Source organism: Nannobrachium achirus (genome assembly GCF_963921795.1).
Source record: "Nannobrachium achirus genome assembly, chromosome: 2".
Taxonomy (NCBI): Eukaryota; Metazoa; Chordata; class Actinopteri; order Myctophiformes; family Myctophidae; genus Nannobrachium; species Nannobrachium achirus.
In genome coordinates this window covers 44108709-44132842 of record NC_137811.1, presented here as the reverse complement: position 1 = coordinate 44132842, position 24134 = coordinate 44108709, and positions in this window count along the sequence as shown.

The window sequence follows — 24134 nt, the reverse complement described above, 5'->3', positions numbered from 1 at the left end:
ACACACATGCGCGTGCACACACACACACACACACACACACACACACACACACACACACACACACACACACACACACACACACACACACTTATCACAGTTATATACAGGGTGTCACAGTTCCACACAGGACTTTGAAAAAATAAAAGAAAAATAACTTCAAATCCAATTCAAACTCCAATTTTCAGCTTCCCACATGGGGCAATCCCAGCTCTTTTTCTGCCTTTGGAACCAATTGGGATAGAGTTAAATGAGTCTCAGGCACCAGGGGTTTGGCTGAGTGCTTTGGGCTTCGATAGATCAAGTCACACTCACTTCATAACCCAAAACTAGAATTACAGTTTAGCAGCCTCTGTTAAAAACTCTGGTTCTGGCTTCCTTGAGTATACTGTTTTATTCCATTGGAGCATTTAGTATTCTAAAATGTCATATTTTATCTTTTGATATGACTGACATTGATGTGACTGATCATCATTTTACACTGTAAGAATGTGTTTGTTTAAATTTGTGCCTGGATTAACAACAACAAAACCCTTCACTAAATCTAGGATTTTTGAAGAGAGCCTGCCATCCTTTGTACCTACCATGTGACTTTAGGGGATTACGGTGAGAATAATGTCAACGAACTCAACAAAATCAACAAAATCAGTAAGTGCATCGACGACATAGTTCCAAAAACAACAGTTCAGATCTCTCCCAATCAGAAACCGTGGATCAATGGCGATACGTGTAAAACGACATGAACCAATGGTTTCCGATCCAACAACGTGAGTTGTGAGGTCTATGCGCTCCGCCCTAAACAGAGCCACCAGGAGGGCGAAGAAATAAGGCCTTCACTCCAAACTGAAATACTAATTCAACAGCGGCGACATCAGGGGTACGTGGCAGACGGTACACACCATGATGGATGGCAAAGCAAAAACCAGCAGTGAAGTGAAGTGAACCCGCCTGTCTCCCTCCCCCAACGAATTGGACATATCTACTACGGTCGGTTCGAGACCAGTTCAGTTCTACCCGTGGCAGCGCCAGCAGAGCCCTGTAACCATCTCGGAGGGCGAGGTGCACAAAGCCTTCACGAGTCAACATCCAGAAGGCGGCGGGACCTGATGGGATTCCAGGGTTCTGTGTACTCAATTCATCGATTCTAATTCTAATTCAGATTTTGCACTGACTTACTGACATTGAAAGATGCACATTATTGTCTGTCTTCTAAATCTATATTTTGTGCATGGCATTCCTGTATGTCCTACTTACTGGCAATAACGTGTTTCTGGGTTCTATAAACAGAGAGAAGTGGTTATTCCTTATTATGTCTCTAATGGCACATTTGGTTCGAACCTTCCTGGTCTGTTGCCACAACAATGGATAATGCCACATTTGTATCGCTTTGTTTGTACAGTAGAGATGTGATTTCCCTGCCTTCTGCATCTAAAGTAAATAAAGTCTTTACTAAAGGAGGTCAATTATGCTTGATTCAATTGGACCTAAAATAGAAAAAGAGGGGCGAGATGGGGATGTGAATGTTTATTCATTTATGAACATGTGTTTGTACAGTATGTCTTTGTTCAGTGTAGAAGTGTGTGAGTGCGTGCTTACACGTGCGCGTGTGTGCGCATGTGCATGTAACAGAGAGATGAGACAGAACGTGTTGTCCTCGATTGCTAGGTGAAGGTGCAGAGTCTGCAGACTACATCAGTCTCCATGATCGATGAAACCCTCAATAACTCTGGTGGAAATCAAGACCGACAAATTGTAGTGAACAATCCTGTGTGTGGTGGGCATGCATCTCTGAATTCTACACGTATTGTGGATTGTCCTACTCATTCGAATATTAATTTCCCCGGGAGATCATCCCTAATCCATCTCTTATCTAATCTACAAACAACTATTATTCTTAAATGGAATAATAGTTGTTTCCAGACTCTGACCTCTAATGACATTCCTAGGGCAGGATTCTTGTGCTGCTTTCGCTGTGAGCACATGTCACTTCTCGTGCTTTTTGCTCTGACCAATGGACACTTTGTGTTTGGCACTGCACTCACTGTTAAGTAAGTGGTATTACTAGTAAGACGCTTCAGGGCGACCACCGACCTCACCCTAAAGGGCGAGGTGGCACCACAGGGATGTGGACATCAGGGTTGTGGTCCAAACAATTTCCCCCATTAATACTTGGCAGTCGGTTTATTTGCTGCTCCGTTGAACACCGTTGTAGCTACAATTACAGACTGAAAGAGTCTGAAAGTAAACCACATATAATTATAAAATAAGACACTAAACATGTCCAACATTTGTTTTTTTATGTAAATCATTGCATACAAGCTGTGACGTTTCTCATAATAGATTTGCGACCTATGGTCGCAATAATCACTAGTGCAGAATTATCTAGTCTCCTAAACTTTAGAAATAAGGCCTGGACAAAGGCTAGAGGTGCTGAGGCAGACTCCGGCTCCATTTTAGGCAGCTAAGAAATTGCTTTCAAAATCTATCTTTAATAGAATATTATATTATCTTTCAGTTACCACTTTCTGGAAAACCATGACATCTTTATCTGCGATTGGAAACTATAATGAGATACTTCCTTGCATTTCCACAGACTCTGGCACTGCTGTATATCGGCTCTATGTTGAATTGTTTTAATGAGCACTTTGTGTCTTGTGGCTCACTGTTTCATTCTGTCTCCAACTCTGCATCTGTGAATGCCACAGGTTGTGATATGGACCAAAATGGTAGAGATATCTTTCTCTCCATTTACTGCAGTGGTGTAAAGTAACTAAGTACTGTACGTATTTACCATTTTGAGGTACTTTAACTTAATTGTAGTATTTCCAATTTTCAGTGGCCTACTTTTACTTCTACTCCACTACATCTCAGAGGCAAACATTATACTTTTACTCCAGTACAATTTGGAAACTTTACTTACTAGTTACTTTGAATATTATTATAAAACATACATTAAAAATATAACAGTACATGTGTTTTTATTTATGTAACAATCATTTCTGGACAGTACTCCTACAGATTTCATCCAAAAATCACGCAGATTGGTAGACAGTATCTCTACCGTCATGTGATCGACAAGGGTCTTCCTAGAAAAAGAAAACGACTATAGTTGAAATAATTAAATAGTCACCAAATGCTACTGTAGTTAACTAACAAAGACATGTAAACATCTTTCTCATCTTGCTTTGCGACTAACCTGGTAGAAGAGGGGTTAAATAAATAAACATGATCTGTGTAAATCTTATGTATGCATGTGGATTTTCTCTTTGCGACACAGTGACAAAGAGAAAATCCTGTAATCATGTATTAAACATGAATCTCTGACTGTAATAATGTTTTAAACATGATTTACTGCTCACAGACATGGGAGAATTTGCCTTTAAATCCAGAGTGGCCAAATTGCAGTATTGTTGTTGCTAAAATTAGATTCGCTGTGGAGAGGGAAAGGCAGCGTTATTGTTGGCCAGCGACATGAAACAGATGCTTTAAGGAAGTGCTGGTCGTGGCAACTGTTCTGTCATTGGACAACAGAACCTGTTTGAAACCTGTTTTCCTTTTCTTTTTTCAATTGGAATATTTCCATCCTCTCGAGATCTTGGACGTTATTCAGAGCACAAAAACATTTGAAAAAAAAAAAAAGACTCTGGCATCAGGCACTGGCAGTGTGCAATATTTAACAAGTCAAAGAGGTCAAATAAAGTTTGGAATTAAATGCTGTGATGGTTGAAATGGAGTCTCTCTCTTGCTGAGCAAAATCTGTGTGATTATAATTAATTCTCTTCTCGACAGACAACTCAATCAGACAACTCTAGATTAATAAAATTGAAAGATCCCGCACACTGCACCATTTGGGTCTATTTTTACACTCTCTTGAGTTACTTACCCATAAGGGTCCATTTGGTTCCTAACTATCATTTAGCTGAGGACCCCCTGGAACTCCCTCAAGGACCGCTGGAGGTCCCCGGACCTCACCTTGAGAACCAAAGCTCTACTTGATCATACTACAGCGGATCTGCAAGCTCAAACGCGGCGTGAAGCGACACGTTTTGAGCTTGTAGATCTGCTACTTTTGCTTCCCTTTTTAAATCCTGAAAAGTATAACAGTTTTGAACATACTGTATGAGGTTTCTCTGCCTACTGTTTATGCATCAAAGTCAATGGACTGAGGAAGTGCATGGTAGCTTGCATTGCTGACTTTTCCAGTTTTGCTTCCCAGTCGATCGTGGCCTTCAAGCCTTGAACGACGAGCAAAAAGAAAAAGGAAAATCTATCAGCTCAATCTACGAAAAGAAGCCAAAATCTCAACACTGTGTAAAATCGTTCATTGTTCAGGTGCTGATATATGCTGAGAGGCTCCACGCTTTAAGAACTTCCTCTCTGGAAGAACAGCCAGAAAAACCTTAGAACAAACCAGAGCTAGAACACGCTGTAAATGGCAGTGATGTGATGTACAATTTTGACTTGAGTATTTTCCAATTTCCAGTACTTTTTGACTTCTACTCCACTACATCTCGGATCCTAATATTGTACTTTTACTCAACTACATTTGTTTGAACACTTTAGTTACTAGTTACTTTGTAGATATAAATTATAATATTATAAAATGTACATTAACCACTTTAGCCCTATTTTATACCTACTGTATAAGCTATTTGAAAATAGCTGATCTACAAGCTTGTAGATTGGCTATTTTCAAACATTTTGTACTTCTACTTTTGGTACTTTAAGTACATTTTTATTGAATGATTGATTGATTGATTGATTGATTGATTGATTGATTGATTGATTGATTGATTGATTGATTGATTGATTATTTTATTAGACACAAATGGAGAACGGTACAAGTATAGTTAAACACTTTAAGTACATTTTATTCCAACACATTCATACTTTTACTCAAGTACATTTTGAATTCCGGACTTTTACTTGTAAGAGTGCCCTCACACCTAAATACCTAGAGTGGAATCCGCCAATGCATTTCAATGAGAATGGAGAGTTTTATTGCAGAAATCCTCTACTGGCAAAAAAAAAACATTCTCATTGAAATGCATTGGCGGATTCCACTCAAGGTATTTTGGTGTGAGGGCACCCTAACAGAGTATTTATACATTGCAGTATTGATACGTTTACTTAAGTAAGGAATGTGAATTATCTGAGTAACTGGTAAATGCAGTGAGGTTGCCATTGAGCACACAGAATGGAACAGCGTGTGAGAGTTGGAGAAAGCCGGAGATTCGGAGAAAGAAAACATGTTGCTTGTCAATAATAGATGGATTTAATTTTAGACTGGCCTGTGCTTGCTTTTGTGTTTATTTTTGTATTTTATTTTATTTGCTCCTCATGTCTGCGTGTGTATGTCTGCGCGCGTGCGCGTGTTTGTATGCGTGCATGACAGGACAGGTTTTTTTTTTTCACACACACACACACACACACACACACACACACACACACACACACACACACACACACACACACACACACACACACACACACACACTGCTGAGTGACTAGCAGTGTGACAGTGGTTAGGAAGGAAGGAAGGAGCTCATCAGACAGCCTTGAGCATTCCATTCTGTCTCATCATCTCTCCATCCCTGTGTGTGTGTGTGTGTGTGTGTGTGTGTGTGTGTGTGTGTGTGTGTGTGTGTGTGTGTGTGTGTGTGTGTGTGTGTGTGTGTGTGTGTGTGTGTGTGTGTGTGTGTGTGTGTGTGTGTGTGTGTGTGTCTTGTTAATGTGAAGCAGTCAGCTAGTGGCCTAATGCTGTCTGTCTACCCAGAGGGCAGCTACAATATGGTAATAGGACCCTTCTATGCAGGAGTTGAGTATACCCTGTGTGTGTGTGTGTGTGTGTGTGTGTGTGTGTGTGTGTGTGTGTGTGTGTGTGTGTGTGTGTGTGTGTGTGTGTGTGTGTGTGTGTGTGTGTGTGTGTGTGTGTGTGTGTGTGTGCATGTGTAAAGAGAGAGAGTGAGACAGATAATCGTGCTGATACATTAACCTCAGAGTGATGTCAGTCTCTCTAAAACACACACACACACACACACACACACACACACACACACACACACACACACACACACACACACACACACACACACACACACACACACACACACACACACACACACACACACAGAGTAACTGAATAGTGGTGACATTGGCCGTTAGCAGTCAAGTTTTTCTTCCTATTGCCAAAATAAAAGTCTGGGTTTCCGAGGCTAGCAGTCAAGCAACTTGCCATTGCTGCTGTGACTATGTAAACAGCCGTACAGCATTTGGGGACGTTTTTTTAGGCGAGCGGCCGAGCGCCTCGTTGGCCATCGCAGCATTTGCTGCATAAAGGTTTTATCTCAAGCTTTTGTTGTTTTACCACAGAGAAGACTGCCTATTTTCAACGCTGCCGAAAGCACAAAAAATAAATAAAAATAAAAGATTTACCCATATGAATCAGCTCTGTCCCCGTCAACTTCCAGGAGGAAAAGAAGTTTGAGGACATTTTAAACAGAGTGTGTACTGGTACCCAGCTGTAAACAACCTAGTACTTCACACACAGCACAGCTACAGTATGTACTTGTACACCTGCAGTCTGTGTAAATGGTCTCAGATAAAAACACCAAGCCAAAGGATTTCTTTTCACACTTTTCAATGCATTCAAGTTACAAAAATAAAACTCTTTGGTTTAATAAAGTAAGGATAGATTAGGTATACTGTAGATACTGTCTATTACCATGTGACGGGTTATCATTTATCAGTTCACCCTCAAAGACAATACTTTTTTTGCATTAATGAAAAATAATCCTTTCCTTTACAAAAAAAAGTTGTTTGTCTACATTTTCTGTCAAAATGTATTCAATGGACATTTCACATGGACATAACTTACATTCATGTACAACAGAACGACTTGAGAGTTCCAATTCACACATGTTCTGATAGAAAATACATAAAGATATACAGTAGGCCTATACATAAAGATATAAAACAAATAAATAAACAAATATTTGCCATATTTGATTTGATAATAAGCAATATATTGATTGATTTAAAAAGATGTTGCCATAAAAACAATATTGTTCCAAAATGATAATAAATGATACACAACAAAATTAATGTTATCAAGAATCATCAGTCGGTATTAAATAATATAATGATAATTGAATTAGAAACTGACTAATAAAGAAATTAAAACAGAATTATGTTAATTAATTAATCACAGTTAATTAAAAGACATTGCATGACATAATGAAATCCCATCTGATCGACATGGAAAGCCCATAACAATACCAGATCAATGTATTCAATAAGCATTCATGAGACACTATAGGTATTCTAACTGTGGTTTTCCAAAGTGACAGAGATCCTTCCTGGTAACACCTTCAAAGCAGTAAACTTGTCATCATCAAAATTGCAAATGAATGGAAAGAGTCTCTCAGTGAAAGTGTGTGTGAAGGTATGTAGGAGAGTGTTCGAATCAGGATCAGAGAAGGACAGCTTTCCTCCATTCCAGTCCAGCTGAACTCTGATCCTTCGGGTTTCCTGGGTCACTGGGAGATGATCAGTGACATCAGTGACTACCCTTGATGAGAAGACGGCTCTACATTTACCGTTACAGAACCCTATCTTCCAGTGTCTATGTCTATCCCCTCCGTCTCCCTTCCTGTGGAAAGACTTTACTAACACGCCCAGTGACCAGCTTCTGTTTTCTCCAACCTCGACGTCCCAGCTGTGAGACCCTGAACTAAAGCCCTCAGAACCCAGGACGATGAAGGCACGCCTCTCTGGGTTGTCGGGAAGCCGCTGCCTCTCACCATACCTCACGCCGGTCATATCATCAGACAGAATGAGTTCTGGACAGGCAGAGTTGGGGTCCAGGGTCACGGGAGTGTAGGAGACAATCTCTTTCATCTTGTCCCAGACTCTGAAGGTCAGGTTGCCCAGGTGTTTGGCCTCGTCTATCAGCGCTCCTGGTTCCAGCTTCGGTTTTTGCAGGGGGGGCTGGAGTCCCACCACCTTGGCCTTGTAGTTCTGCAAGAAAGAGACGTGATTGTCGGCTCTCAGCTGATCCTCGGCGGCTTGGATTGAGTCTGAGAGGGTTGCCATCTCTGTGCTCAGCCCCTCAATCCTCTCTTTTATCTTCTGACTCTTCTTCGCTACTTCCTCCCTCAGAGCGGTGATCCTGGCCTCTTCTTCCTCTTGTAGGAACTGACGAAAATCCTTAAACAGTTTCTTAATCTGCACCTCTGTGTACTGGGCCTGAACCTTGATGTGATTTTCCATTTGGTCAGAATTCGCTTTAACTTTATCAAATAACTTCAGTGTATTCTTTAAACGCTTCAGTGATTCCTGGAGTTCCCGTTTTCGATGCTGCATTGCTTCGTCGACAGTTGCAAACTTGTGACGGGCATGTTCCTCTGAATCCCGGCACGCGACACACATCAACTGCTCATCATCCAAACAGAAGAGGCCGAGCTTCTCCCTGTGCGCGGTGCAGAGGACCTCTGAGCTCACAAAGGAACAGGTGGGCTGCTGGTCCTGACGAGGCAAACAGGAAGCCATGTTGTCTGCCAATCGCACTCCAGCTCTGAAACGTTCAGTAAGGCTACAATTCTAGAAAATGAAACAACAGCAATAACATTATGAGTAGCAATAGATTATTCTTTTTCATTATCATTATTAGTAGTAGCCTAATATTTAATAATATAATAATAGTAGTAGTAACCTAGTTTAGTAGTAATGGTAGTATTAAAAGTACTTGTAGTAATAATAGTAGCAATTTGTGTATAGTAAAGTAAGTAAGTAAGTATAGTTCCAGTAGTGAATGATGCAGAGCAATGTTGTCATGTGACCAATGCAGAAATTGTATGCCATTTGAAATATCCTTCAAATACATTTTTGGAGCTGTGTGAAGCACAGGCTCCCTATACGTGGCCGTGTGGGTCTGTCTGTGTGTCTGTCTGTGTGTCTGTATGTAGCCTGAACTTCCTACACTTCGGCACGCTACTAGTCCCACAGTTTTGCCACCACACACTCGCGCCATATGTCAAATCGACCGGCTTACTCGGGAATCGTGGGCTAGTAACTTGCTAAGAGAAAGGTTCAATAGTTTAATTGATATTAATTTATTAGTGAATTAATTTTCCCCATTGACTTATAATGGGAATCGCAAAAACTCACATTCAATTATTTGTCTCTCGCAAACCATAGGGGCTAGAGTTTCAAGACTTGGAGAGGAGGTTCATAATGATTTCAAGGATTAAATAAAAAATAATTGTGTCATTTGGCCGCATGGTGGCGCCATAACACCCCACTTTACGTTTTGGCCTGTAACTCTTGAACCGTAGGTCGGAAAATTAAAAATATTTTTTCCCTGGATTCCTTGGGTCATGACGCATCTCCCCATATAGGCCACGCCCATTTGCGCCATGATAGATTTTCCGCCATCTTGAATTTTCTCCAAAACACACTTTTTTCTCCTTTTCCTACATATTTTCTTCAAATGTCACAAAAATCGGTACACATGATCCACACACACACACACACACACACACACACACACACACACACACACACACACACACACACACACACACAGCTCCACTTCACACGGGTGTGATTTTTCATAAATAAAAGAAATCCATTGCAGAATGTCAGCTGCTAAACACTGATTGAATGCTGGCATTGTCTTACCTGTGTTAATAATGAAATACCAATGTAGGTCTGGACAGGAAGAGGACTTTTATAGACATTGAATGCAAGCTTCTTCAACAAGGAATGAGCAGCTCATCTGTGGGGCTCTAACTGTCATTTTATAGTGAGTCTCACTTGTCAAAGGTCGATTAGGCCAGCATTTGATTTAATCAACATCACCACTCACTTGGCTCTGACGGACAATCATATCAGAAACCCTTTACTTTTCAACTCTATGCAGTACTTTGTTGACCTGGGATAAACAATCTACCAGCTCACAATGTGTCACACTTTGCTTTAATCAATTGGTAAAGGAATCTTGACCTTTGTGTGGCATATTGTTTGTCTCTGATTAAAGGTCTTTCAATATACTGTATATGATTGTGACCACTTCTTACACATTTTAATTGTGAAATTAGAAGAAGTATATTTTCAACTGTCCTCTTTAAAAAGTAAATAATGAATAAATGAATAACCAGATGGTGAAATGTAAGAAAGACATTCTGGCTTGTATTGAATCCAAATGCCTGAAATCAGTGGTGGTGACTAGGGCATTAACGAAAAAGTCGACTCAGTCGACTTCATTACACAAGTCGACTCCCATCAGAGAAAGTCGAAGTTGAAAAAAAAAAAAAAGTTCTATTGTGAAAATAGCAGATCTACATGCTCACAACGCCTCGCGATGCAAGACATTGTGAGCATGTAGATCGGTTATTTTCACAATTTCTGCCTCAATATATTTGACAATTTAGACAATGTTTAATTTGCCATTTTAGAGGTATTAAAAAGTCCTTTAAACTGGCACTTTAGAAATGTGAAGGTACCCTCTATACACTTAAACTTTATGTTGGTTTGTTTACAGTTGAGTGAGAAAACAATGTTTCACATTAAGTTAATTATCTGGGGACCCCCAAAATAATTGGGTGGTTGTGTGTGATGTGATGACGTCATCAAACGATAAAGTTGACTTCGACTGAACTTTTTACTGAGTCGAGTCGACTAGTGGTGACTGAGAACTTGAATCCATGCATACAGTACGGTGGGTGGTCTGGCACAAGGAAGCACCAGCACCGCTGGTCTGGAACAAGGGTCACTAATTAGAAACATTAATTAGAAAGGGTGGTGTTCACTGACTTTTGGTCATACTGTAGTGTACTAGCAAGCGTGAAACTGCCCAGAGGGCCTCTGCCAAATCCAACTGTGTGGTCAATTTCTTCAGGAAAGCTGAGCCAACCAAAAATGTAATATTATTTGACTATACAATAGGGCATCTCTTCACCTTCTCCGTCGCTGCTCCCATACTATGGAACAGCATTTCATGTCAGATCTGCCCTCTCCATTGATACTTTTAAATCCAGGCTTAAAACCCTGTTTTACTCACAAGCATTTGAATCCCCGTGACACATTTTATCTGTTTTTATCGTATTGTTTCTAGTTATTATGTTGTAATTGTTGTTATTGCTTTTATTGTTATGCATTGAGTTGTTGTTTTATTGTACTGCTATGATGATGAAATGCCTGTATAGCACTTTGGTACAATGAAAGTTGTTTTTAAATGTGCTCTATAAATAAACGTGATTTGATTTGATTTATATCATATTGTACCATCTGACACAATCGCAGCTTCAGATCGATGGACTACAAGGTTCCCCGGGTTCAGCTATGAAAAGAAAGTGATGCTACGTAGTGTGACAAACGTCAAGTCCTGAACAGCAGTGAAGTGGGTGTCACTAGATCGCCACCCTTGAAAGGTTTTGTATAGGCACAAAGGTGACCTTGTTCTCTTCAATACGTCATGTTATAGCGCTATAGGAGGAAGGAGAAGCAATGCTGCCATTTTGGGGGTTGAAAAACTGGTGCATTGCAACTTTATTTCAAAGTCACACAAGGAAATAGAGTATACATAGAATATGCTGTGTTATATACCCACCCCCCACCAGTGGGACTTAGCTAGAGGGGCTTTGATGACATAGTGGCACTATTTAATAGTCTTTGACTTTTTTAATCTGGTAATAGCTTAGCAACTGCTGAAGCAACCAGAGTCACGTTCATTTTCTTTCTTTTTTTTTCACTTTTCACTTGCATTGTACCTCTACACTGCAGCTGTAGCGGGTTGTTTGCCATGTTGTCTGGCAGAGTAAGTTTAATGTAGACTCCTGTCATATTAGCACTGTTGAGGCGTTAGCTAGTGAAGTTAGAATGGAAGTTTTCCCTCCCTGGGAGCTCCTGGGCGGATCAACAGGCCATCCATAATTAACAGCTACTCCGCCTGCGTTCTGATCCACTCGACTTTAAAAAGAACAACTGTCACCGCTGGTTAGACGCCAAGAGAGGAAGGGAGACGCAAGGAGCAAGAGACACAGGCGGAGTGAGGGGGAGAGACAAATAGGGGCTGGGGTGAACAAATTCAGTCATACACAAAAGGACGCACACAGAACATAAAGTGATGCACGTGCGAAGGTAAAAAAAAAAAAAAAATCCTCCCACAGCATAAACCTATGCAAATATTATATTAAAACAGACAGAAATACCTGGCACATATACATTAACTCATGCAGAAGCTTCCACACAGAGACATACACACATGCACATTTAGCTTCTGGCCCTAGAATGAACACAGCATGGCTTTCAGATGTATTTATAATGTATTGATGTGAGATCAAGAAGACTTCTCACCAAACTACTTCTGTTCTCTGACAGTAGACACCACACCAGTAGTTTGTCTACTTCTGCCCTAAAAATACAATAACGTACAAAGCATTGATTTAGTTTTTGCCCATACACCTGACCTGCCTGCCCGTTGGCCCATCCTCGCTTAGGCCAATTTTAATATAGATAACATTAATAACTGGTAGCATTTACAGTCAATTATCTGGATTCCAAAAAGTATCTCAGAGGCCCAAAATCCCAATTTGTAATCTTGCTGAAGCTTTGTGTGTGTGTGTGTGTGTGTGTGTGTGTGTGTGTGTGTGTGTGTGTGTGTGTGTGTGTGTGCGTGCGTGCGTGCGTGCGTGCGTGCGTGCGTGCGTCTTGTTGTGAGGCACAAGCACTGAAGGAAATTAACAGTGATAAAAGGCTGATACAGTACATTTTGAGTGTTTGAGGCATTAAGGAATCTGAGTGTGATGAATTCAAATTAATTTAAACTGCAGTTTGTGTCATACTGTTGTACCTCCATGCACGGATATTACGCAGCGACAAAGCAACGGTATTTGAAATGAGGTCACGCAAATAAAAGCATCAGCCTGTTGAATGAGGCTTCACCAAATCAATAGATTGATAGATAGTGAAATATTCACTCCCTGCATGCAGAACATAACACTTCTCTCAAAACTAAATAACCGACTACTTCACCTCATCCAGAAGAAAGAGGCTCAATGCCTCACGCTTATCAACTTGCACTTTTGGCTGTTACAGTGCGTTTATCTCCTCTACCAATCATTTTGGCATTAGTTTGGCATACAGAACTGATACCGCTACAGAACGTAGCACTGCTGTTGCCCTTGGACAAACTGTTATAAACTAGACGAAGCTGATACATTTGTGCAGTACTGTTTTACATACTACTTTTGATTTTGAGCCCATTTATATTTAATGCGTGTTATTGTATGAGATGCAGCGTGCAAGCATCAGAATCCAGGACAGTTATCAGGGGGACCGAGCAGTTGGTGAGACAACAACAGTTGATTGTACTCTGGCATGGGAAAGTAGTACTGATCCTTTGTGTGCTCTCTTCTCTTCTCTTCTCTTCTCTTCTCTTCTCTTCTCTTCTCTCTTCTCTTCTCTTCTCTTCTCTTCTCTTCTCTTCTCTCCTCTCCTGTTCATACGCAAATCTATTGTATATCACCCCAGCAGTATTATTTGAATGTGGAACAAATAAAGTGAATCACTGAATCCTCTCTGTAGATGAGAGGAAAAGCTTAAAATGCCATTATTGAGATTTGTTTGTTGAAATACATCCGTTTGCTCTTTGCCGTATATAGTATCCAGAGACACCTTTTAATGGTAATATTCCAACATCTCTCTGGCTCTGTCATAGCTGTAGGCTTACAGTAACAGGACCATCCCTACACTAGAAAGATGCAATTCTGGGAAATTGCAAGTGTGGTTGCTCTGACGCGAGTCACAAGGAATGGAAAATGTATTCCGTCTTACCATTTGTAACTTTCATGCTCATATATGGATATCTCTGTATCTGTCAGTCCTTGTCCCTATATTTGAGTGGTGCTAACCATTCAGTCCTTGTCACTTTTATGTGTATATACAGAATACTGTATAATATAGTATGCACATATACTGTATGAACATACTGTGTATATCTCATGTGGTCTATATCATCTCCATATTTGGGAAAAACATTTTTCAATTCAATTCAATATAGAAAATTAATTCACAAATAAATTCATATAAATCAAACTATATAACGTATCTCTCAAAATGCAAGCATACGAGTCCCGATGAAGCTGGTCGATTTGATATATGGCCACCATATCTGTGGGAGGAGTAGCACGGCTTGAAAGAAAGAAAGAAAGAAAGAAAGAAAGAAAGAAAGAAAGAAAGAAAGAAAGAAAGTCGGACAAGTACTATAGTAGTATAAGTATAAGTAGTGTGGCAACCACAAGCTAAGCTATACATCCAACCCTCTCCCTCCTCTTCTTCGCTCTCACATTTTTTGCCCAATCCCTCCAACCCTGCTTCCCTTCCTGTTTCTTTTACTCTCTCCTCTCCATCGGCCCGTGAGGGGATTCATCATGTCCGGGTGCTGTGACTGGACTCCCCAGGAAGCATTCAGCTAACAGAAGAACTACAGGAATCAAGTCTAGCACACATTCATTCAGTTTCTCTCTGAATTCATCTTAGTGGTGTGGTCCTTGCTATATTTCATATATAAATGTACAGATATACTGTATATGGTGCTTTTATTTAGGTGTGAGTCAATGATTTATGTCTGTACAATATAGAATTGTGTGTAATAGAATAAAACTAAATATCGGTAGTTTTTGTTCTACTTTCAGACTTTAAGACAAAGAAAGACCATCCTCTCCAGTCATCCCTTAGCTGCAGTGTAATTTTATGTAATGAAAGCGTGAGTTATTCTGCCAACGGGGGAAATGATGGGAAAACTGATTGTACTGCCAAGTGCTCAAAGAACGCCCGGGCACTGAAAACACAACATGAAACATTCAACACAAATTGGCAGATGCAGTTTTCTTTTAATAAATCAAATACACTCATAGTGCCAGCAATACACAGCAAATATTCCAGGGACATGTGCATAATATTTTCTCGTTCAGAACTGTTAGAGCAGCTATGAAATGGAACTAATTCAGTTGTCAGAGCTTTAACATGGCCGTGTGAACGAGTTAAGACACTCGTACTACATTAACAACTTTATATAGACAATGGTACATTGACAATGGTGAGTGTGACATCAATAACAGCTGTTTAACACAATTATTATGTCGCAATAGAATAATAATGGGTATTATTGTGTATCCACGTAAATTTAATTATTTAAATGAAATGGAATACTCTATGTTGGAACTTGTACTGTATGCTGTTTGAGTGCATTTTGAGTAAACTGTGTGTGTGTGTGTGTGTGTGTGTGTGTGTGTGTGTGTGTGTGCGTGCGTGCGTGTGTGCGTGCGTGCGTGCGTGCGTGCGCATGCGCAGATGTGCATGTTGCCTAGGGGCTTGAGCATATCAAATTTATTCCAACCACTATGGCTGATATGGTTGCTGCTGTTACCTCCTTTTGCCCTGCTGAGGCCCCTAAGGCACACACACGGTTGCTGTCGAGCATTGCTTTATGCCATGCTGTGCTCCCTAGGGCCGCCACAGAGCAGTCTAAGAGCTCTGTGATAGTGAGAGAGCAGAGGGAACATACACAAGCACGCATGCACGCTCGTGCGCACGCACACACACACACACACACACACACACACACACACACACACACACACACACACACACACACACACACACACACACACACACACAAACACACACAAATGCAAACAATTGCTTATCACACATGTATTGTATTTCAAGCATGTGTCTCTCCTATATGAAATGGCAAAAAAAACACCCATTTACAGTCAAAGTGGGTCATTTTAAATGCTTCTCTTGTGATCTACCCGTCAGCTGTACATCCACACATCTGTAGATGTCAGTGTTCTTTTCTTGGTGTCTAGTGCTGCATTTGTATAATCAACATTACAGTAACACATTCCCAGGGCCTTCAAATTGGGCAGAATGTCAGGGGAACTGTTGATTTGTTGGAAGTATTTGTGCAAAAATGGTAAAAGCACATCGCAGGCAAGATTTTCATAGTACTGTGTAGTGGCACTCCGTCTAAATGTTCAAAAAATGTACCACTTGGTGGAGTAGTCCCATAAAAAGCACAAAACAGTATCCATACGCGAACGACAAGACAAAATAAACTTTTCTTAAAAAAGGTTTTACTTGAAAAACTTAAAGGTTTACAGAGTCATGTGCACGGTCAAAAAACTGTGTTGCTTCACTGCTAGACAGACTCCAACTGAACAGAAAGCCTCACATCATCATATTTATACACAGGTGCATCAAAGAGTGGGCTAACTAGGCACTCATTAAACATCCAACAACACAAAATTAGAACAGGTCATCTAAACCTTTTTGACCTTGAGCATCAAACAGATCTAAATGAGATCAGGTCAGCTAGACCTTTTTACCAGGGCAAGGCAATTAGACCCTTTTTAAACACACAATGAAGCACATGAAATGCAGTATGCAATATGAAATGCAATCAAATTCAGAGAAATATACATTTTTAACCTTTTAGCAAAAAGTATTCTTAATCTTAATCATGAATTAACTGAAAATATAAACTGTGACAATTGGCACCTACATTACCCGGCCCCTAATTGGTTAGGCAGGAGGGCTAAGCAATTACAAAAACTTAAACATTCAAAATTCTTTTAAACTTCGTCTTCTCAGTTAGTCTTCTCTTCTGGCCTGGCTTCCTGCAACAGGCAGAGCTTGTTTATCGGTCTTTCCAGAATGCTGGTCTTCGTCTTCGTCCTTTGCTTTGCAGGGTCTTTTTCAGCTTCACTGACAGTTTGTGATAACTCCTTTCTTTTCTCTTTCAGCTGCTGCAAAGTTTTCTGCAGGCAAGAAAGTTTGAGTCGTTGACAGTCTGAGTAGTACTCTATCAGCTCCTTCATTGGTTCCACGTTATCCTCAACTTTGACTGTGTTGGCTTTAACAGTGTTCTTTTCCTTAGGATCGTCTTGAAGGGTTTCTTTCATTTGAACAGGTGGTTTCTTTTTGCAGCCGAAGACCACTCCTTTCTCCTTCTTTTTATGGTGGTACGCCCTATAGTGTGGTATACAGATCAAGGTGCTGTCATCACGACTCAGTTGATCTGTTGTAACTGGGACAGCGTAGTCTTTGCCAGTAATGGTGTCCTTGGGGCTTTTGCAGTCTTCAAAGACCTTAGGATTCTTCTTAAACTCTCTGTACAAACTGGCTGTACGATGCTCCACCACACAACGGTTATCGGGCATCTGGAGCTTTGGATTCTTGAGTGGCAATCCAATGCTGTAATCTCCGGTCTCAAGGATTGTGGTTTTCTCCACAGGCTGCATGCACTGTTCGTCCTCCTGAGACCGCTTTTCTTTCTCATCACAGTTGCGCCCTGGAGGATCAATATTACCCTGTTGTACCAGTGGCTTCTCCATCTCCATCACAGAGAGCCTGTTCATTGAATAATGAGGACGTTTTTTCTCTGTGTCACTCAGTTCCTTCCTTATAGGCCCATTTATGACCCAGCCGATGGCCGTCTGTAGAGCATACGGCCCTCCATTTTGGCCATTGATAACGTGCCATGGCTCCATTCATCTTGGACAGTTCGCTCCAAAAAGTAAGCCAACCTCTGCTTCCAGTTCTGGCAAGCGTACTTCGTGAAGGTATGGCCACTTCTGGATATCGGCTTGCTTCGGTATGTTTTGAGGGTGAACAGGTATGAAGCTGTGGGTGTACACCTTGGGCAACTCCATATATCTGCTCTCTTTGAGCCCACTTATTTCAAGATCCGATATCACATAACTGCTCATGAGTTTCTTTTCTTCAGGCGTGTCTTGGCTCATGGTGCTGAGAAGTACTTGGGTTGGTTTCCCTTTAACCTTCAGCTTCCTTCTCAGAGCTTCCGTGCAGAACGTTCCAGTGCTTCCCGGATCCATGAACGCGTACGTTTCCACATACTCGTAACTCTTTCTTGACTTGACCCTCACCGGTACTATTGACAGCACACATTCAGGTTCTCCGGCCCCAGTGAGGTTACAGGATTCATGTGTGACAGAAACTTGAGCACATGATACTTCGCTTTCCTGTGCACCGTCAGTCTTTTCAGGTGATGCTTCATGTGAGGCAGAAACCTCTCTTTCTGTGTGTAGAATGTCTGGATGCTTTAATTTACATTCCTTACACTCTGCTCTTCTTTGGCAGAACTTGCTCAGATGGCCACAAGTTAAGCACCCGAAACATAAGCCCTTTGACTTCAAGAACTCCACACGTTCCTTGTATGGCTGTTTCTTGATCTTGTTGCAAGAAGCTAGTGTATGATCTTCCTGGCAGTACAAACATGGCTTCTCAAAAGCATTCACTGTCTTGCTCGTTCTTTCTGGCTTCGAAGATGTTTCTTGAGACTCTTTGTTTTCATCTGAAACATTGGTTGCGAAACTGCCTCCGCGAACTTCTCTCCTCACAGGAGGTCTTTCTTTCTGATCGTTTTGTCCAGCCGTGACTGTGCGGCTGTCTGGTATATTACCAAAGAGGGGGTCTGTTGCTATTTTAGCTTGCCGGTCAATGTATCTGACCAGATCAGCAAACTTGGCTCTGCTGCCTTGTCGCTCTCTGATATCATAGGCTACATCACGCCAACGTTCTTTCATTCTGTACGGCAGTTTAGACACCACCGTTCGCAGGTTGGTTGGATTGTCCATCTCCTCCAAGTAGTCTATGTCTTCCATAGTATTGTGACATCCAACTAAGAACATTGCATAGGCACTTAATGCCTTTCCATCGTCAGACTTGATCATCGGCCACTTGAGGGCTTTATCAATGTACGCACTGGCGATCCTTAGTTCGTCCCCGTAGTGCTTGTGGAGCAGTTGCTTTGCTTCTTGGTAACCTTTTCTTGATGGCATGTGAGCACAGCTGCGAACTAGCTCTTGGGGTTCACCAGCCGTAAATTGTTCCAAGAAGTACAACTTGTCTTGATCAGTGTCTGTCTTCTGTTCTACTGAGTGTTCAAATGCTCTGATGAAAGATTTGTACTGCAATGCATCACCCCTGAACACAGGTATATCTTTAGTTGGTAACAGGGATTGCTTCTGCTGTCTTACAAGCAACTCGGTTATTGCATTTTGCTTTTGCAGTACTTGTAGTAAGCCATCGCCTCTGGTGTCCTGATTGAAACCTTGATGACCTCTTTGCGATACTTGTGACTGTGACGTTTGTGACTGTGTCTTAAAGTGTACAGTTGCTGGTTGGACAACGCTAGTCCTGTCCTGCTTCACAGTCCAACGCCGTGACCCTTGTGATGCTGCGTAGCTATTCATGCCATCCTCCTGTCTTTCATGTTCTTTGAGTACTCTTATTTTTGCACTGCTTGCAGCTAATGCAGTCTCAACTTCAAGCTCCTCTCTTTTAGCTTTAAGTTCAGCCTCTGCTTTAGCAAACTGTTGTTTTCTCTTGTTTGCAGCTAATGCAATCTCCAATTCGAGCTCCTCTTTTTGAGCTATAAGATCAGCTTCAGCTTCTCTGATCTGCTGGTTTTTCTTGACTGCTGTGGCTGCTTCAAGCAATGCTGCGTGCTCTGCCTTGTATAGCACGTGCCGATGACAGTCGTGACGCTGCTGATGCACGACTGACTTGAGATCCACCCTTGCGGGCATGTCCAGACCTCCTGTCACCAACCTGTGATACGCTATCACTTGGCATAACTGTATCTTGCAGGTTATTTTCGTTATCACCATCTTTCATCGTGATTACTTCATTCCTTGCAATGTAATCTTTAACTGATTTCAGGAAATCTTGTATGGTTGCACTTTTGGGTTCGAACCAGGTAGCTTGATCTATTGTTCTTTCCTCCTGAGGCAAAAGACTCGCAACTTCGTTGTTGTAATAATAGAACTCGTCATGAGCAAGTGCAAAATCACCTTTCCACACCTCTTTCACTTGTTGCAAGTTTTGAGCATTATCCATCAATGGCTCAATCTGGCTAATTTTGTTTGTCAGAGTTCTCAATCTCTTTTTCCTTAAAGAGATGCTTCTTTGTAATTTCTCTTCTGATCCTTTTTCTGTCAGCCTACGTGACCTTCCCTCCTCCATTACACCTTCAGGTGCGGTTTCCTTTTCATCACCCATCTTATTAATTGCAGAGTAGAATGCTCAAGTTGCATGCAAAAGCTTAAAAGCACTTCGTATCAAAGTCACTCTTCTTAATCAAACATGTGCAAAACAACTTCTCAAAAGATGCAAAACTCCACATAGGTTGAATCAAAGCTTGCGGTTATGCTCACATGGAAAGAGCCACAGGTAATTAAGCATAGAAGAGAATTCCATCCAATTCACTTTTTAGTTTACTGTATAGCTTCACAGTTCCAGTCAATCTCTTCGTGCCACAAAGCACTGGGATAATAGAAAGATTTCAATACCTTGTCTTGGGAATCACTTCAAAAGATTACCCTTTTTATTCCTTTTTCTTCAGGTGAACTTGTATTCCTCCAAACATTTCCAGGCAAGTTCCAGCTTCAGCTCGTTAGCTTAGTTTTTTGACTAAATGTAGTGGCACTCCGTCTAAATGTTCAAAAAATGTACCACTTGGTGGAGTAGTCCCATAAAAAGCACAAAACAGTATCCATACGCGAACGACAAGACAAAATAAACTTTTCTTAAAAAAGGTTTTACTTGAAAAACTTAAAGGTTTACAGAGTCATGTGCACGGTCAAAAAACTGTGTTGCTTCACTGCTAGACAGACTCCAACTGAACAGAAAGCCTCACATCATCATATTTATACACAGGTGCATCAAAGAGTGGGCTAACTAGGCACTCATTAAACATCAAACAACACAAAATTAGAACAGGTCATCTAAACCTTTTTGACCTTGAGCATCAAACAGATCTAAATGAGATCAGGTCAGCTAGACCTTTTTACCAGGGCAAGGCAATTAGACCCTTTTTAAACACACAATGAAGCACATGAAATGCAGTATGCAATATGAAATGCAATCAAATTCAGAGAAATATACATTTTTAACCTTTTAGCAAAAAGTATTCTTAATCTTAATCATGAATTAACTGAAAATATAAACTGTGACAATTGGCACCTACATACTGTATCTTTGCTGAGTATAATTATACCAGTAAGACTCCCTAATCGGGAGATAAGCGACCGTAGGTCACTTATCTCCACAAATAGGGCAAAAATGTGTTTTGCCAAAATCTTCCTGATCCATGTTGATGACATGAGTGTAGACATACTGTGTAGTGATTTTCGTGATTTTAGGGCAAAATCTGTAGGAGCAGTGTCCAAAAATGTGTTTTGCAAGAATCGGCCTCATGGTGGCGCTAGAAGAGGGCCATGTGAGAAATGAGGGGTGGGGTCTCCGCGCCGGCAAGGCGGACGAATAGGTACCGGCCCCGGCTGTCCCGGTCGCTCCTAGCCGGAGTTACGGCATTTTATGTGAGCTGCAGTGTAGGGGGTCCTCCACTGGGGGCGCCACCACTTTTGCATCCGTTCTGGAGCACCAGGAGTCGGTGGTCCCCGGGAATTCCCCGTGAGCAGCCCCGTTGGGGTGGTCATTTGGTCAGTTTAGCACATTTGGTCATTTTTTACATCTGGGGGTCCCCCAGGGACCTGGGGGTCCCTGGAGCTCCGGGGGTCCTTGGAGGTTGTAGTTTGGCAGGCAAGGAACGTGTGTGCAAAATGTGGCATGGATCGGGGCAACGGTTGCGGAGATATGAGCAGGGCAAGAGTGTGACGTGTGAGGTGTGACAGACAGAGGGACTGACACTACTTACACTACTTACACTACTTACACTTTGTGCAGGGTTTGATAGTAAATGCGACCTACGGTCGCAATTAAACATGGTACTGTGGCTGTGATTTATGAATCATAAAAAGATGTATGATTTACAGTCAACCAGTGTTGTAAAATCAGTGTCCAGTGTAGTTGCGACCGTCAGTTCGGAGTTACTTTAAATACCTGCAGCTCATGTCCGTCCGTCTGTCCGTTCATCCGTCATTGAGTGTGTCATGCTAGTAGCGCCCCCAGCTGTGGGCAATCAGCGACGCACCATATGATAGGTAACGAGTCACGCTAGTAGCGTAATCAGCGACGCACCACACGATAGGTAACGAGCCACGCAGCTGCATGGGCAATCGGCATATGTTCTGTATTAAGGCCAGTCCATGCTCTCTCTGAAAACCGAACATTCCGTCGGAGAGTTCCGACTTTCCGACGTGCAGCTTTCCGAACTCTTATTCGGGTTAATGGTTTTCAGAAGTTCCGAGTGGCGTTATTTGGTAGTTGAACTGAACCTTTCCGACGAAAGGTTCGGTTTCGGGGAGAGCATGGACAGGCCTCGACTGCGTGTTACTTGTATCTATACATTTTTTCCTCCTCTCTTTTCTCTGCTCTACCTTTCAGCCTTCAACAGTTTTTCTTTTCTCTTTCCCCTGCTGTCTAAATGCATCTTCATCCGCCTTCCTGTAAGTCTAAAGGCCCTATTTTGGGGCAGGCCAACTGGCATATAAGGCATGGAATGGATGGCCAATCTGACAATTTTCGGGGGCACAGACAGTGGCAGGTTTCTCTCCACCTGCGTGTGTTCAGTGTTTTGGAGACTCACCGTGCACACATGTTGGAGGAGAGGTGCGGTAAGGAGTGTGTTGTTTTCAAATCAGCAGCATGGTCAACAGGCATATGGCGAAGGCGCGCACTCTCTTGTGCTATTTTCCAGATAAACATCTCTTCAATCACACATACATGTTTTATAGTATGTTATGTCTGTTTCACTTTCATATTAATTTGTCATGGTGAAAAAAACATTTTAACACATGTAGTGTAACGACCCTGCAAGAGATCAGGCCGTAACTTGCCATGCCAAGCGAGCTAGCTCTCTTGGCGTTGCGGGTTGTAACGTTTAGCAGACTGGGTGGGACAGTCCGCCTCCAACCGGGAGGCGAACCCCAGCCCCACACTCAGCAGACAAGGCAAGCAATCCGCAACGCCAAGAAAGCTAGCTCGCTTGGCATGGCAAGTTACGGCCCGATCTCTTGCAGGGTCGTTACAGAACCATACCGTTAAATGTGGTTAACGCAAACACTGTGCTTCATTCTGCATGGAGAATATTGAAAGCATACTGTACTGTAGGTCTCCCTGGCATAACTACAGATATTACCCATAAGGTTCTTAGGTTCTGTTTGACTCCTCACTGTATGGCATCTTTAAAAAGTTTCAGAAAGGCTGCTCATTGGACCATATAGTACCAGACACAATACAGTAACTGTGTTTGTTATTGCCAACATTTTTACATCATCTGATCTTAACGGTCTGTTTAAGGTAGATTAGTTGTTGACGACTCAACAACTCCTGCACAAGGACATCAGTTTGCTTTTGGGAGAAATGACGGCTCCAATGCTTTATTTAGGTCTCAACACGCTAAGAGGTATACACTTACTTTATCAGATCCCAAATTGTTACTTACATGCTGAATGGTGAGCAGGCTGTCTGGTATGTACAGTACACACTTTTCACATATTTTGTTGGAATCCAAGTCAAGCCAAGCCATGTGCAAGCCATGTGGTTTAATCTAACATTTACAGCGTGATTCTTCCTCCTTTGTGACCATCCTACTTGTCATACTTGTGTATAATGTATCACAAAACTTGCCAGGATCCATTATAACCTGTTGTTTGTTGTCCTTCTTTAAAGATATACCATTAAAAGACCAGATAGTGGTTGTAAGGACCACTATCTGGACTATCTCTCATGGTCGAGAAGCGTGATATGGAAATGCAACTGCATTCTGGAATAGACCTTTTCATGCTAATTTGTGCCATTATGGCATGAATTAGCAGTGTAATGTTACTCCCTTCGCAGGTATTACCAATGATACTAATTAGGGCCGTGTTCCAATTAGCAGAGCCTTTCCAGTGAGCCAATATGCACAGCCTGAGCCTGCTCTGCTTGACCCGAATGGAATTGAGCCTTAATTAGTATCATTGCTAAAACCTGTGAAAATATTACGCTATTTCATCTCAATAATGGCTGCTGTGAAAGGGGTCTATAGGTTTTATGGTAATTGTACAGTATAATAAAAGAGAACAGTCTGCACACTTTATCAAGCTCCAAAGGTATTTTTATTTGGGTGACCAGAAAACCACCTATTGGTCATAATGTACTGT